This window comes from Meriones unguiculatus, chromosome 9 (assembly GCF_030254825.1).
Source record: "Meriones unguiculatus strain TT.TT164.6M chromosome 9, Bangor_MerUng_6.1, whole genome shotgun sequence".
NCBI classification, from domain to species: Eukaryota; Metazoa; Chordata; class Mammalia; order Rodentia; family Muridae; genus Meriones; species Meriones unguiculatus.
The window spans coordinates 63,857,868-63,870,308 of NC_083357.1; the positions used below are offsets into that span (position 1 = coordinate 63,857,868).

The 12,441-nt window shown below is 46.0% G+C and overlaps 1 long non-coding RNA gene across 1 annotated transcript; it reads right to left on the bottom strand.

Moving 5' to 3' along the window:
* Positions 1-8,201: 8,201 nt before the first annotated feature.
* Positions 8,202-11,258, bottom strand: LOC132656497 (uncharacterized). Its single transcript, XR_009594244.1, has 3 exons — positions 11,143-11,258; positions 9,755-9,956; positions 8,202-8,736 (listed from the first exon to the last, which is right to left on the bottom strand). It is a non-coding gene; the product is annotated as an uncharacterized LOC132656497 (long non-coding RNA).
* Positions 11,259-12,441: the final 1,183 nt, after the last annotated feature.

Below are 12,441 nucleotides of genomic sequence, written 5' to 3' on the forward strand. Positions count from 1 at the left end.
ACAAACAGAGTTTCCACTCAAGTCCAAATTGCAGCGAGCCATCAGGTGCAAGGGTAAAGACCACCCGTTTCTCCAGTATCCGAACGAACAATGAGCATGTTCCCGCTCGTCAATGACAGAATTCTGCGCTGGCTCTCTGACACCCAGGACAAGAGCTTCTGCTGTGGGGAAGACTGAGCCCAACATCCTTGCTCTGATAGGACAGTGAACCTCAAACTACACCGTGACCCAAAAAGAACAATGCAGAGGTCATCCTCAGTGTCACAGCACATTCAAGGCCAGTTTGAGATGCTTGATATTCTGTCTCAAATAATTTTTAAAAAAAATTGCAGTTCTGACTCATTTACTCGCCTAAGTGGGGATTGGGGATAAGGAAGTGACTGTGGCAAGCTAGGGCCCCAAAGCAAACTGCTCTGTCAGTTGGGCCTTATGACCCAGAATATTCATGATGCATGAAATCACCATGGAAACCAGCAGGGCTGTGTAAAGCCTCTGTTGCGCTTCAGTGGAAGCAGATTCCTGCAGGGCTGGGAGGTTTCAGAGCAGAGTACTGTCCACAGTGTCAGCCAAACATTCTCCACCGCTGAAAAGGCTCCCAGCTCCCAGCTGGGCGTGCTAAAGATGGCGCTCCTGACAGTGGCACCTCCCCTGGTTGGGTGGCCTGAGCTGCCGTTTTGAATGGGGTGTGGCAGGGACAGAGTGGGCCCCAGGGCCAGGAATTACAAGGCCTGAGAGGTACGTTTATGGGTACTAACGGTATACTGAATCCAAGCTGAGCGGCTTCACGAACACAGTAACACACTCATGAATATACCTCAGGCTCCCCAATACCCAGCCCTCCTCTTTGCATTCCCTGCCTCAGGTCAACCTCTGAAACTTGCCTAGCCTATTTTCTATTGTCCTGAGACACGCCATGAGTTTATTTGCTCTTACAGCTTATAGTCCATCGCTGAGGGAAATCAGGCAGGAACTCAGGACAGTAACCTGGAGACAGGAACTAAAGCAAAGGTCATAGAGGAGTGCTGTTTGCTGGCTTGTTCCTTGCAGTTGACTCAGATTTCTTTTTTTTTTTTTTTAAATATGCAACCCAGGACCACCTGCCCAAGAGTAGCACTGACTAGGGTGGCCTGGACCCTTGCACATCAATTATTAATCAATAAAACACCCCCTGACAGACTTGCCTACAGGCCAGTCTGATGGAGGCAACTTCTTAGCTGAAGCTCCTTCTTGCTGGGGGTCTTTAGTTTGTTTCAAGTAGAGAAATACAAACCAGCACAGCCACCTGGTAGGGATCACTCACTGACCGAAAGGAGAAAAAGACGATGGCCTTGCTGATGGATGCTTCCAAGCAATACAGAGACAGGAAGCGGACTGCTAGTAGCCCACTTGGTGATACTCCAAAAGACAGGAGAACTTTAACCAACACACTGTCTTCTGGGGAAAGGTAGAGTCAGGGTCACAGACTTTAGCTGATTCTAGAGGAGATAATGTCACAGCCATTGGTCAGGGACCTGGAGAGACTCGGGAGATTGATGACTGGATCTGAGGGTGGATATGAGAACACAAATAGGTTTGGAGACACACATGTGTATATATGACTGGGTGGTTAGGTGGGCATGAGCAGCCTCTTGCTCAGCTGCCTAGCATGTACAAGAAACGTCAGTAATGGGGGCTTCTTTCTACTGAGGCTGGTCTCTGGTGGTGACAGAGACCACCCCAGCTGCCCAGAAGAATCTCAGATCTACTGGAAGAGACACTCTCCAACAGATGGAGCTGCTTGAGGACTATGCAGTGTGCCCCAGATCCCCAGCATCGTGAGCTGTCACATGCTGGGGGTGGAGTTTTGGCGACGTAGCTGTTCTTGAGCCATTACTGCTCCTATAAGGAACCTGCCGTTCGTATTCCTGTGAGTCCAATAAGCTCACTAGTTCACCCCGAAGTGGGCTTTCCTGGTACCTTTAGTGTGTCCTTGGTTCCCTACCCAGGCTGAGTGTACACATTTGAGCACAGCTTACCAGGAATGGTGTCACAGAGCAGCACAGGGATGCCTCAGTCCCAGCACCCGAGAGGCAAGGACAAGCAGATTTCTGCGTGCTCCAGCTATTTATTTCAGCTTCTTTGTCCCTTATGGCGAGAGTCTGAGGCTCCTTACTCATGTGAAGATGGTAGTGTCTGAACAGAGCAAAGCACGCAGTGACTACTGAGGCCCTTCACAAGTGTGTGTGTACGTTGAGGGAAAGGTATCCTATGGCGTTACGCTCTCATCTCTTATCTCCGAAGCCTGGCTTCTAACCTGGGCTCTACGGTGTAAGGACTGGACTCCCGCACGTGCTTTTTCTGCTTGGTCGGTGGACTCGCTGCTTGCTTCTGGCAGGAGAAGGCAGTAGAGGGGGGATCAGCTGGAGGATTCTGCTCCCTCTTGCTTGCTTGGGTTCCTGCCAGCCCTGTGCAGCAATGACCCTTCACCAAATTAGCAGCCGTTACTTCTGCTGTGAGCCTCTTTCCAAACTTCCAGAGGCAGCATTTCACTACGTCACATGCTATTACGTCACATACCATTACATCACACGCCACATCAGAGACACCAGCTGCCGTGGATGGGGTCAACCCCAGAGAGCCTCCTCCAAGCTGCCAGTTCCTGACCCCCTCACCCTCTTCTCTCCACGGCCTTTTGCTTTTACAGTTTCGTGCGCAGCCTGCTCTCTACGTGAAATCATTGCCCACACACACTGTTTTCTTGCTTGGTCCTCACAGATACAGACGTAAAATACATAAGCATGCAACTAAGAAATGGCAAGCCCTCTCCAACCGAAAGCAGTTGCTCCAGTGGGGCAGGCTCACGGGGGCTTCTTTCTCTGTCCTCCAGTATGTCTGAAGTCCTGCCACGACAGGATTTCATAAGCCTCTGTCCTTTGTGGAGGACAGTATGTACCCAGGGCAAGCTACTTCCCACATGCAATGATAGGTAAGGAGACCAATTTATGTAACTTGTCAGTGGTAATTGCCAGGTGGGTGGAGACAGAGTGTGAATTGCTGGAAGAAAGAGTAAACAGAATGCCGAGAGAGATAGTATCTAGGGAGAAATGTTTTCTGGAAACAGAAAAGGCCATTCGCAGGGTTCAAAGGCAGCAGACAGATTTCACTACATTAAAAGCTCCCGCATGGAGAAAGCGGAGTGGGTGACTCAGTCAAGTACTTGCCAGGCCCACCTGGGTCTGGATCCCAGGCACCCAGGTAAAGGATGGCTATAGCTCTTATCCATAACCTGTAGTGAGAATTTCGGTGTAGTTATGTTACATAAAAATGTTTCTGTTTTAATCCCATGCGTCGGGTACAGGGCTGCTTCAGACTGTCCACAGCGACAGCCTATTTGCCTCATGCAATAGGAGGGGCATGATCTTTGCCAGCTGCAGGTGGTTTAATTCTGGAGACTCTGGAGGGGGAATCAGTGCCAGAGCGCTGAGAGAGAAGGGCCGCTCGACAGAAAAAACGGGTGGCGGCCTTCCCCCTGTTGCTCCTGGTTGCCATTTGCCAAGTGTTCGTAAGCAAAGAACAAAGAGATGAGGAGAAGAAGTTGGCCATATCCTGACTACGAAGACTGGACTTGCCCCAAGGAACCCGTGACCCTAATCAGCAGGAAGAAGGAAGTAGCCTAAAGAGACTTACAGCCCCTTTCCCTGCTAAACTTCTTTCTCTCCTACCTGGTATTGAGGTGCTGGAAGCGACTGGGGTGGGGAAGGGTGGTAGATATACATACATTTATATATTTTGTATATAAATGTATGTATATATATATATCTGTACACACACACATACTCTCACTCTCCATACTAGAGTCGAGGGAGAGGCAGGGGACCCCACCCCACCCCAACCCCACCCCACAATCTCTGGCTAGCCAGCCTAACCTAATCTGCGAGGTGCAGGTTCAGTGAGGGACTAGGTTTCAAACAATCAGGTGGAGAGCCATTAAGGAAGGCGCACAGCCTAAACCTCTGGCCTGTACGCACGTGTGCCCACATGCCTGCTCACACACACAACACACGCACGCAAACATCCTGACTTTTTATTTCTTACCGTTCGTTTTAAAAAAAAAAGGGGGGGCGGGGTACATGGAGAAACTTGGGTATGCATAAGAGAAATGAGCTGGGCTTCCAGAAGCTTTCTCCGAGACAGAAGTGCCGGTCTGACTCAGTCTCAGCAGCTTGAAGGCAGGCATCAGCGCCCTCTGCTGGTAAGGATGAAGAGGACACCACAGACCCCTCAAAATAGCTTTAAGCTGAACCAACCAAAATTTCCCTTGATGACCCAACTCCCATCCAACTGTGGCTACCATACGCTAAAATGAGACTCTGAGATGGGCCTAATCTAATATGACCAGTGTCCTTAGAGAATGGAGCAGTCAGGACACAGGCATAGACAGAAGAAACACCACTAAAGGCACAGGGAGACTCAAAAGGACCAGCCAGGGCCTCAGTGTCAGGCTGGACCCTCCAGAAATGTGATAAAACAATTCCCTGTGAATTTCCATTCTGTGTTTATTTATTGTTGTAGGAAGGGCTGTGTGGAGGCCACGGAGCAAGCTTCTGAAGGTGGTCCTCTCATTCTAACATGCGGATCCCAGGGATCAAACCCAGGTCATTGGACTTGGGGACAAGTGTTTTTACCCCCTGAGCCACTTTTTTTTTTGGCCCAAGTAAAAACTTGGGCCAAAGTTCTTTACCCTAGTCTGTGGTGTTTTAGGATAGAGGCTTCATCAAACTGATAGTCTGAGTACTTTGGCCACAGCCAATCCAGAAGAATATTTTTCTACACAGAACTGGGACCCAGGTCCTTACCAGGTCTTCTGCCCCGAGTGGACTGAGAAAGACAAAGAACCCCCTGGAAGAAACATGTGTCCTTACAGCTTCCTCCTCCATAAAATACGGCCAATACTCACCCACTCCAAAGCCATGCTCCAAAATGCTCTCGTGAGGTACACCTTCACACAGCAGTACAGGCTAGACTGTGACTCGATATATAGCCCAGACTGGCCTGGAATTCACAGCCATCCTCCTGTCTCAGACTCACTTCTTCAAAACTGTTGAGTTGAAATCCTAACTCCCAGGTAGTTGTATTTCGAGATGGTCTATCTGAAGAAGTAGTTAAGATTGTGTGAATCCATCACGGAACTCTCTAACCTGACAGGATTCTTAGGGAAGAAAAAAACAAGGACAGCAAAAAGGCTCCATGGGTAAGATGCCTGATACCAAGCCTGGTGTCCTGAGTTCAGATACCCTGGTCCTCATGATGAAAGGAAACACTGGCTGGGACAAACCATCCTCTGACTTCCATATGTGCATTGTACACACACGGGCGCACGCGCGCACACACACACACACACACACACACACAAACCAATTCATAAATATGATAGGCAAAAATAAGTCAACTTTTTAAAAGTAGAAACACCAAAAATGTGTGCCCAGGAAAAGTCTATAGGAGAACACAGATAGCCACATACACACTAGGAAGAGCGTCCTCACCAGAATCGGATATTGACCTTGAACGTCTAGCCTGCAGACACTGAGAAGATCTAAAGGCAACCCCACCAAGTCATTGGGACTTTGTTATGCTCATCCGAACTGACAGCACACCATAGAGACTTTTACCTTCCTGACTAAGGGAAAAGGGAACAGCGAAACCAGGGGTTCGCAGCCTGTGGGTCACAACCCCTTTAGCAAAACCCTCTCTCCAACAATGTTCGCATTACGATTCATGACAGTAGCAAAACTACAGTTACGAAGTAACAACAGAAATAATTTCATGGTTGGGGGTCACCACAACGTGAGGAACTGTGTTAAAGAGAGGAAGGATGAGAACCACTGAGCTAAACAGCCTCAGTTAGTTCTGCTTGGCCGAACGTATTCCTGGACCCAGCCTCGTGTGAGCCTTTGGAACACCCCGCTTAGTCTGTTATTTTGAGGTTCCCCTCTTACCTATCCCCATCACTCTTCATTCACGTTTCCACCTGGAGTCATCTTCTTCCTGGCTAAGGGCTTCGCTTTGACGCTTCTGCAGTGCAAGAGTATTGTCAATACATCCTCCCAGCATTTCATGTCTGAAGAATTCTGCATATGCATTTTAGTTTTTGTTTTCAAAAATGCCTGTACTTGTAATAATAATAATAATAATAATAATAATAATAATAATACATCTCTACCTAGAATTTTTCCCTTTGGGCCTCCTTCTACTGGCTTTTGACTTATAATGCCCCTGATATGAAGTCTGCCAAAATCTTCACATTTGTTCTTTGCTCACATATATATATTTGCTCACTTATTATATATGATAAGTCTAATATATCTATTAAGTATATATATGTATATATACTTATGTCATTAATATATAAAGTATAATATATATAATATATATATATTAGACTTATTATATATAATAGACTTTGCTTTCAAGCAGTTTTAAGTTGGAGGGAAAAGTAAGCAAGGATTACAAAAGATGTCTTCTCCCTCCTTCCCTGTTTCCCATTATTCACACCATGCATTAGCATGGTGCATTTGTTTTGGTGGATGAATCAATATTAGTGTATCAATGTCACTAACGCCCATCACCTAAGTCAGACTTTGACCCAAGTCTTATAGTTCTATGATTTTTTTCCAAACACGGGTTGTCATTTGTTCCCCATGACAGAGTCATCTTTCCAGTTTAGCGTTCCTTTCCTTGGCTTCTCCTTCCGTCCCTGGCCGTCACTGGTCCTTTCATGGCCTTTGTTGATGTGTTTCCTCAGCTGCTTTTCACTCACTGCAGTGGAATCTATCAGACTAGGAGTTTCCACTGTAACCGTTTCTAAGTGTACAATTCACCAGCATTAAGTGCATTCACAATTTTGTGCAGCCGAATCCACTCTCCCTTCCCCAAAAAGAAAGCTGAGCTGAGGGTTCTGTGAATGGGAACCCCAAGCCAAAGAACAAAGGATGTCCGTGCTTTCTTATAATTGTCAGGGAGCTTTATTATTCTAAGAAGGACATGCCCAACTTTTAACTTGCTTTTTTTTAACTCTTCATATATGAAATAAATCAAATGTTCATTTAATTGGACATATTTATAACTGGTAACAGCTCCAGGCTCTGACAGTTTTATGGGTGAATCCATTTAAACTTTCAAACAGACAGTTTTCTGCTGTGTAAGTAAATCGTTCTGCAGCACAGAGTGTATGGAGAGATGCCCCAACTGATTTAACAGGCTGCTATATAGACACAAAACCAACGTACACGTCGGAAGATGCCTAGAGCTGGGCCAGGTGGAAACACTGATCTAAATGAAAATCTCAAAAAGGTATCAACTTTGTGTCTCCAAAGAATGATATGTTGATGCAGTGCTCTGGTTTGCTTCTCTGTTATTGTACTCAACACTGGCCAAAGCAACAACAACAAAAAAAAATATATATATATATATATATATATATATATATATATATATATATATGGAAGAGGAAAAGGTTTATTTGGCTTACAAGGCAGGAACGTAAGCAGAGATTGTGGAAGACACTGCTAACCAGCTTGCTGCCCATGGCTTGCTCAGCTTGCTTTTCTTATCCAACCCAGGACCACATTCTCAGGGGTGGCGCTGCCCACAGTGGCCTCTGCCTTCTCACATCAAATATTAATTAAGAAAATGCACCCGCAGTCTTACTTATTGGCCAGTCTGCTAGAGACAGTTCCTCAGCTGAGGGTCCCTCTTGCCAGCTGACTGTGTTTGCGTCACGGTCAACAACGACCAAGCAGCTCTTGCAGTGATGGGTTGCCTCGTTCACTAGATAGCTGCTCCAGTCAGATTTATTGAAATTAAGCATCTCTTCTTTCCTAGAAAGCACGTACTGACATTCTCACATTTACTAAAATTGTTCCATTTTCTTTCCCCATGTATTTTAGGGGTGGGCACTCATGCCAGGCAGGTGTGGAGGTCGGAGGACAACTTACGTGAGCTGTGTCTCTCCTTCAGCCATGTGGACTGTCGGGATCAAACTCGGGTTTTCATCAGGCGTGGCAGCAAGTGACGATACTCACTGGACCATCCTGCCAGCTCAAATTATTCTGTCTTAAAATGATAATATCCTTGTGAACCTAAGAGCCAGTATTAGATCTACTTTTCGTTTCTGAAAGCATATTCCAAATAGTTTTATTTCTGAATTTTATTAGTAAGGACTATGTAAGGAACAAGCAATTAAGCAAATTAATTAAGCAAATGAAACAACTGTATGCACTATTGTGCATTGAAACGCCAATGTGTTCCCCGTCCATCTGACATACAGGACAACGTTTCCATAAGATGACCCGCCAGAAAGCACTTTGCTGAAATCTCCTTTGGGGGTGTTGCAGTGATGGACTCCCAGCAACAGAGAGAAGGAGGAAAGATTTCCACCAGCCCCTTTCTGATACTGTCCTAACATTCCAGACAAAATAGCTCTCAGCTAACACAGTAGACTAGCTTGATATAACAGGATTCAGGTGGTCACCGTGGACTTCAGGAGGTTTGAATTACTGACAGCAACATTCCATCCACCAAGACAGACAGACATCTCTTCTCGGGAGCACGGGGAACACAATCCAAGATGGAGGCTTAAGTCAGAGTAAGTATGGTCTCTAACCATACAGAAATCACGCAGGAAAGATCTGTGGACCTTCCCCGCATCGGGAGCTAAGAAGAATACTTGGGACGAAGGCAATAACCAGGGTGAAATTTCTAGAAAAGAAAAATGCCACAGAGTGCATGTTAGGAAAGTAGATCTATGACTCACAGTCATACATACATGCACACATGTATGCATACATACTCATACACATACATACATACATACATACATACATACACACACGTGCATACATACATTTTATTTGTAAAATTTTTCTGCTTTGAAAGACAATTCTTTGTAAAAACCCTTCCCACAAACTGAAGTCCAGGTGTGAATAGCCTCGGTGGCGAATTGACACAGGTAGAGAAGAAAGCACACCAAGTCCGCACATGCCATTTCAAAAGCTGGGAAGGAAAAGCTGATAGTCAGATAGGCCGTGATGTCAACACTACATTGACACACAACTGAGATCTATGCTCCTCATGAACAGGTGCAAAAAAATTCTAAAAATAAGGTTAGCAGCTCAAACCAAATAATGTGAGAGAAGGATAATAAATTATAAAAATTATCTCATAGAGAAATAAAAAGCATTGAATAAATCCAAAATATATTACCAACTTTTTTTTTTTAATTCTCAGAAAACAACAAATGGAAGGAAACTCTCGTCTTTGTTTTTTTGTTGTTGTTATTGTTGTTTTGTTGTTTTGGTTTTTTGTTTGTTTGTTTGTTTGTTTTGGATTTTTGTTGTTGTTGTTGTTTTGGGGGTTTCTTTTTTCTCTGTGTATCCTTGGCTGTCCTGGACTCACTTTGTAGTCCAGGCTAGCCTCGAACTCACAGAGGTACGCCTGCCTCTGCCTCAGGGAGTGCTGGGGTTATAGACATTCATCACTACGCCCAGCTGAAACTCCCATCTTTGTAAAGCATAGTTGTCTACAAAAGATACAGTGACTCCACACTCTAAAGAGTGGTCTACAAAAGATACAATGAATCTACACACAGTGAAGCACAGTCTACAAAAGATGCGATGAATCCACACACTCTGGCTGCTTTGCCCATAAGCTCTCAGTCACTTCTGAGCAAAGCTGTTCTAGAATAGGCAGTCAGTGTAATAAGGCATGAAAATGGCACCTTTGTGGGAAAGAAAGAAGGAAAAGTATCTTCATTTGCAGACAACCTGATGGTCTACATGCAATTCCAGGAGGGTTTGCCAATGCTTCCACTAGAGGGCTATAAGATCAGTATGCAGAGATAATTTACAGGCCTGGAGAGATGGCTCGGCACGGAAAGGTGCTACCGTCAGGCCTGACGACCTGAATTCCACTCCCGGAACCTATGCGGAAGAAGGAGAAAAACAACTTTGAAGGTTATCCTCTGACCTCCACATGTGCACAGCCCATACACACCCAAAACACTCAGCAGATCGCCATGAGTTCAAGGGCAGCCTGGTCTACAGAGCAAGCTCCAGGACAGCCAGGACAACACAGAGACATCCTGTCTCAAAAACAAACAGACAAGCAAGCAAAACAAGAGTGTTTGCTTCTCTCGTAGAGGATCTGGGTTTGGTTCCCAGCACCAAAATGGCAGCTCACAGCTGCCATAACTTCAGTTCAGGGGAACCGACTCCCTCTTCTGGCCTTCACAGGTACTACATGTATGTGCTGCACATAAAAACGCAGGCAAAAGATTCATACACATAGAATAAAAATCTATCTTAACATAAAATGTAAACAAAATTAAAAATTAAATACCACTATGTTCTAAGCACTAGGCCATAAGACTATCTATACAATGTAATTTAGAATACCATTAAAATATAAAATATGGGTAAATGTGAAAAGACATTCAGTATCAGTGCATCGAAATGTATATGGTCTACTCTCAAAGACACTAAAGCCTCCCTACCCTCGTTTCAAGCATATTGTCAAAGAAATAACAAACAGTAATTTTATTAAAAACACCTGAAAACGCCTTCCCCGGCTAGGTGACCAAGAAAAAGGAAGGAAGAGATGGCTCCTTGGCTAATCATTTGCCACGGAAGCATGAGGATCCAATTCAGGGCCACAGAACCGGAAAAATACTGGGAGGGAAGAGGAGGAAGGGAGATGGAGAAGAAGACTGAGAAGGGAGGGAGGGGAAAAGAAGGAGGAAGAGGAAGGGGCGGTGGAGTGGCCCTACAGGCATCTTCAAGGCAGAAGCTAGAGAAAACGACTAAGAAAGGAGGAGAGGGAGGGGAGATTGGGGAGGGAACTTGGAGGAGGAGAGTAAGAGAAATGGAGGCGGGGAGAGGAGAAATGGATGGAAGGAGGGAGGGGAGAGAAAGCATCTGGCTACAGGACATCTCCAGTTCTTAACACTTTTTTGGACATTTAGCAATTTTTACTTAACGTTTTCCCTCCTTCCGAAATCTCCCCAACTGCCTACACTGCGTTCTTAGCAACAATGCAGGCACCCTGTTGCAGGACAGCCCATCACTCTCCGAAGACGATCTGAGGCTCCGGGCCAACAGCTCGACTTACCCAATGACGTCCTAGCTGTACAGCCCACTTCCGGCTCGCACACTGCCCCTGACCTCCGGGATTTTTTGACCCCACACCAGAAAGGCAGCAAGCTGGCGCCTTGAGCTCTCTGGCACGTGCTCTGCCGCCATCTAGGGGCAAACTGCGCTCACTGCACAGCCAAGGGCCGATCATTCTGAATGATGATCTCCCTTCTATCCACCAGGTCCATGTAAAAGTGAAGTTAAGACCACCAGGCAAAGGACTATTGTTTTCATAATGACCCCGAGAGCTAGGATGCTCCTTCTGGAAACGTCAGAAGTGCCAGTGTTTCTGTCTCTTCAATACCACCCTGTCTGCCTGTTTTATAAGGCAGACCCACGGGCACTTAGCACCTGTTTGTGGAAGAAGCAAGTGCTATGGGCAAGGAATAAAGCACACCTCTGCCCTTAAGGATCTGATAACCACATATAAAATGGAGTCCTGTTACTGCTGACACCCATGAGACCTGGAGAGCAAAGGCTAATGGTACCTCTGCAAACTTCCTGTGCCTGGCCTGGGTCCTGGTCCATTTTACATACCAACTCCTCTGGACCCCATACGAGCTCCCACGAATATTCTGCACACACAGCTCAGAGTTAGGCATTCTGTGAGCAGGCACACAGACCTGCTTTCGCTACAAAGCATTGACTCCCCACTAGGTAACCAAATACAGGGTGCAAGCCGGCGTCTCTTTCTTCAGTTTGGGTCTGTCCCCTTAACTTTGGGCCACCTGCTTAGCTCAGATATGTGAATCGCTTAAGGAGTGTCTGTCTAGCCCCATTCCATCCCCCTTTGAGCCTAAAAACACAGAGATAAGTTATCACCCTAAACCTTCAGCCACCTTGACCCTCTCAGGACAGACTGCCCCTTACGACTTCCCAGAAGACAGCCATCCAGGATGGTGAGTCTTCATCCAAGAACAAGGATCTCCTAAGAGCCAGATTGGTTCCCCTAAGTGATGATAAACATCAAGACTTCTTCCAGCTGTTCTGCAGAACCGGAATTGAAACCATGGTGAGCCAGACCACGCCTTGACAGGGACTCTTAAACCATGCATACCTTTTGCCCCACTGCCCTAGTTCAACTTCTAGTTAAGCCTAAACTTCATGTCAGAACCTTGAAGAGAGACTTGGGTCAACACTGACCTCCTGTCTGTGTTCCTCTTCCCACAATGACCATGGGAATAGATCTCCCCCTCCGGATTTCACCATTGTACATCTCTCTAATTGGCATATCGTATAGCAAGTGACTCAGCCCAGCTTCTCGGGGTTGCTGAGG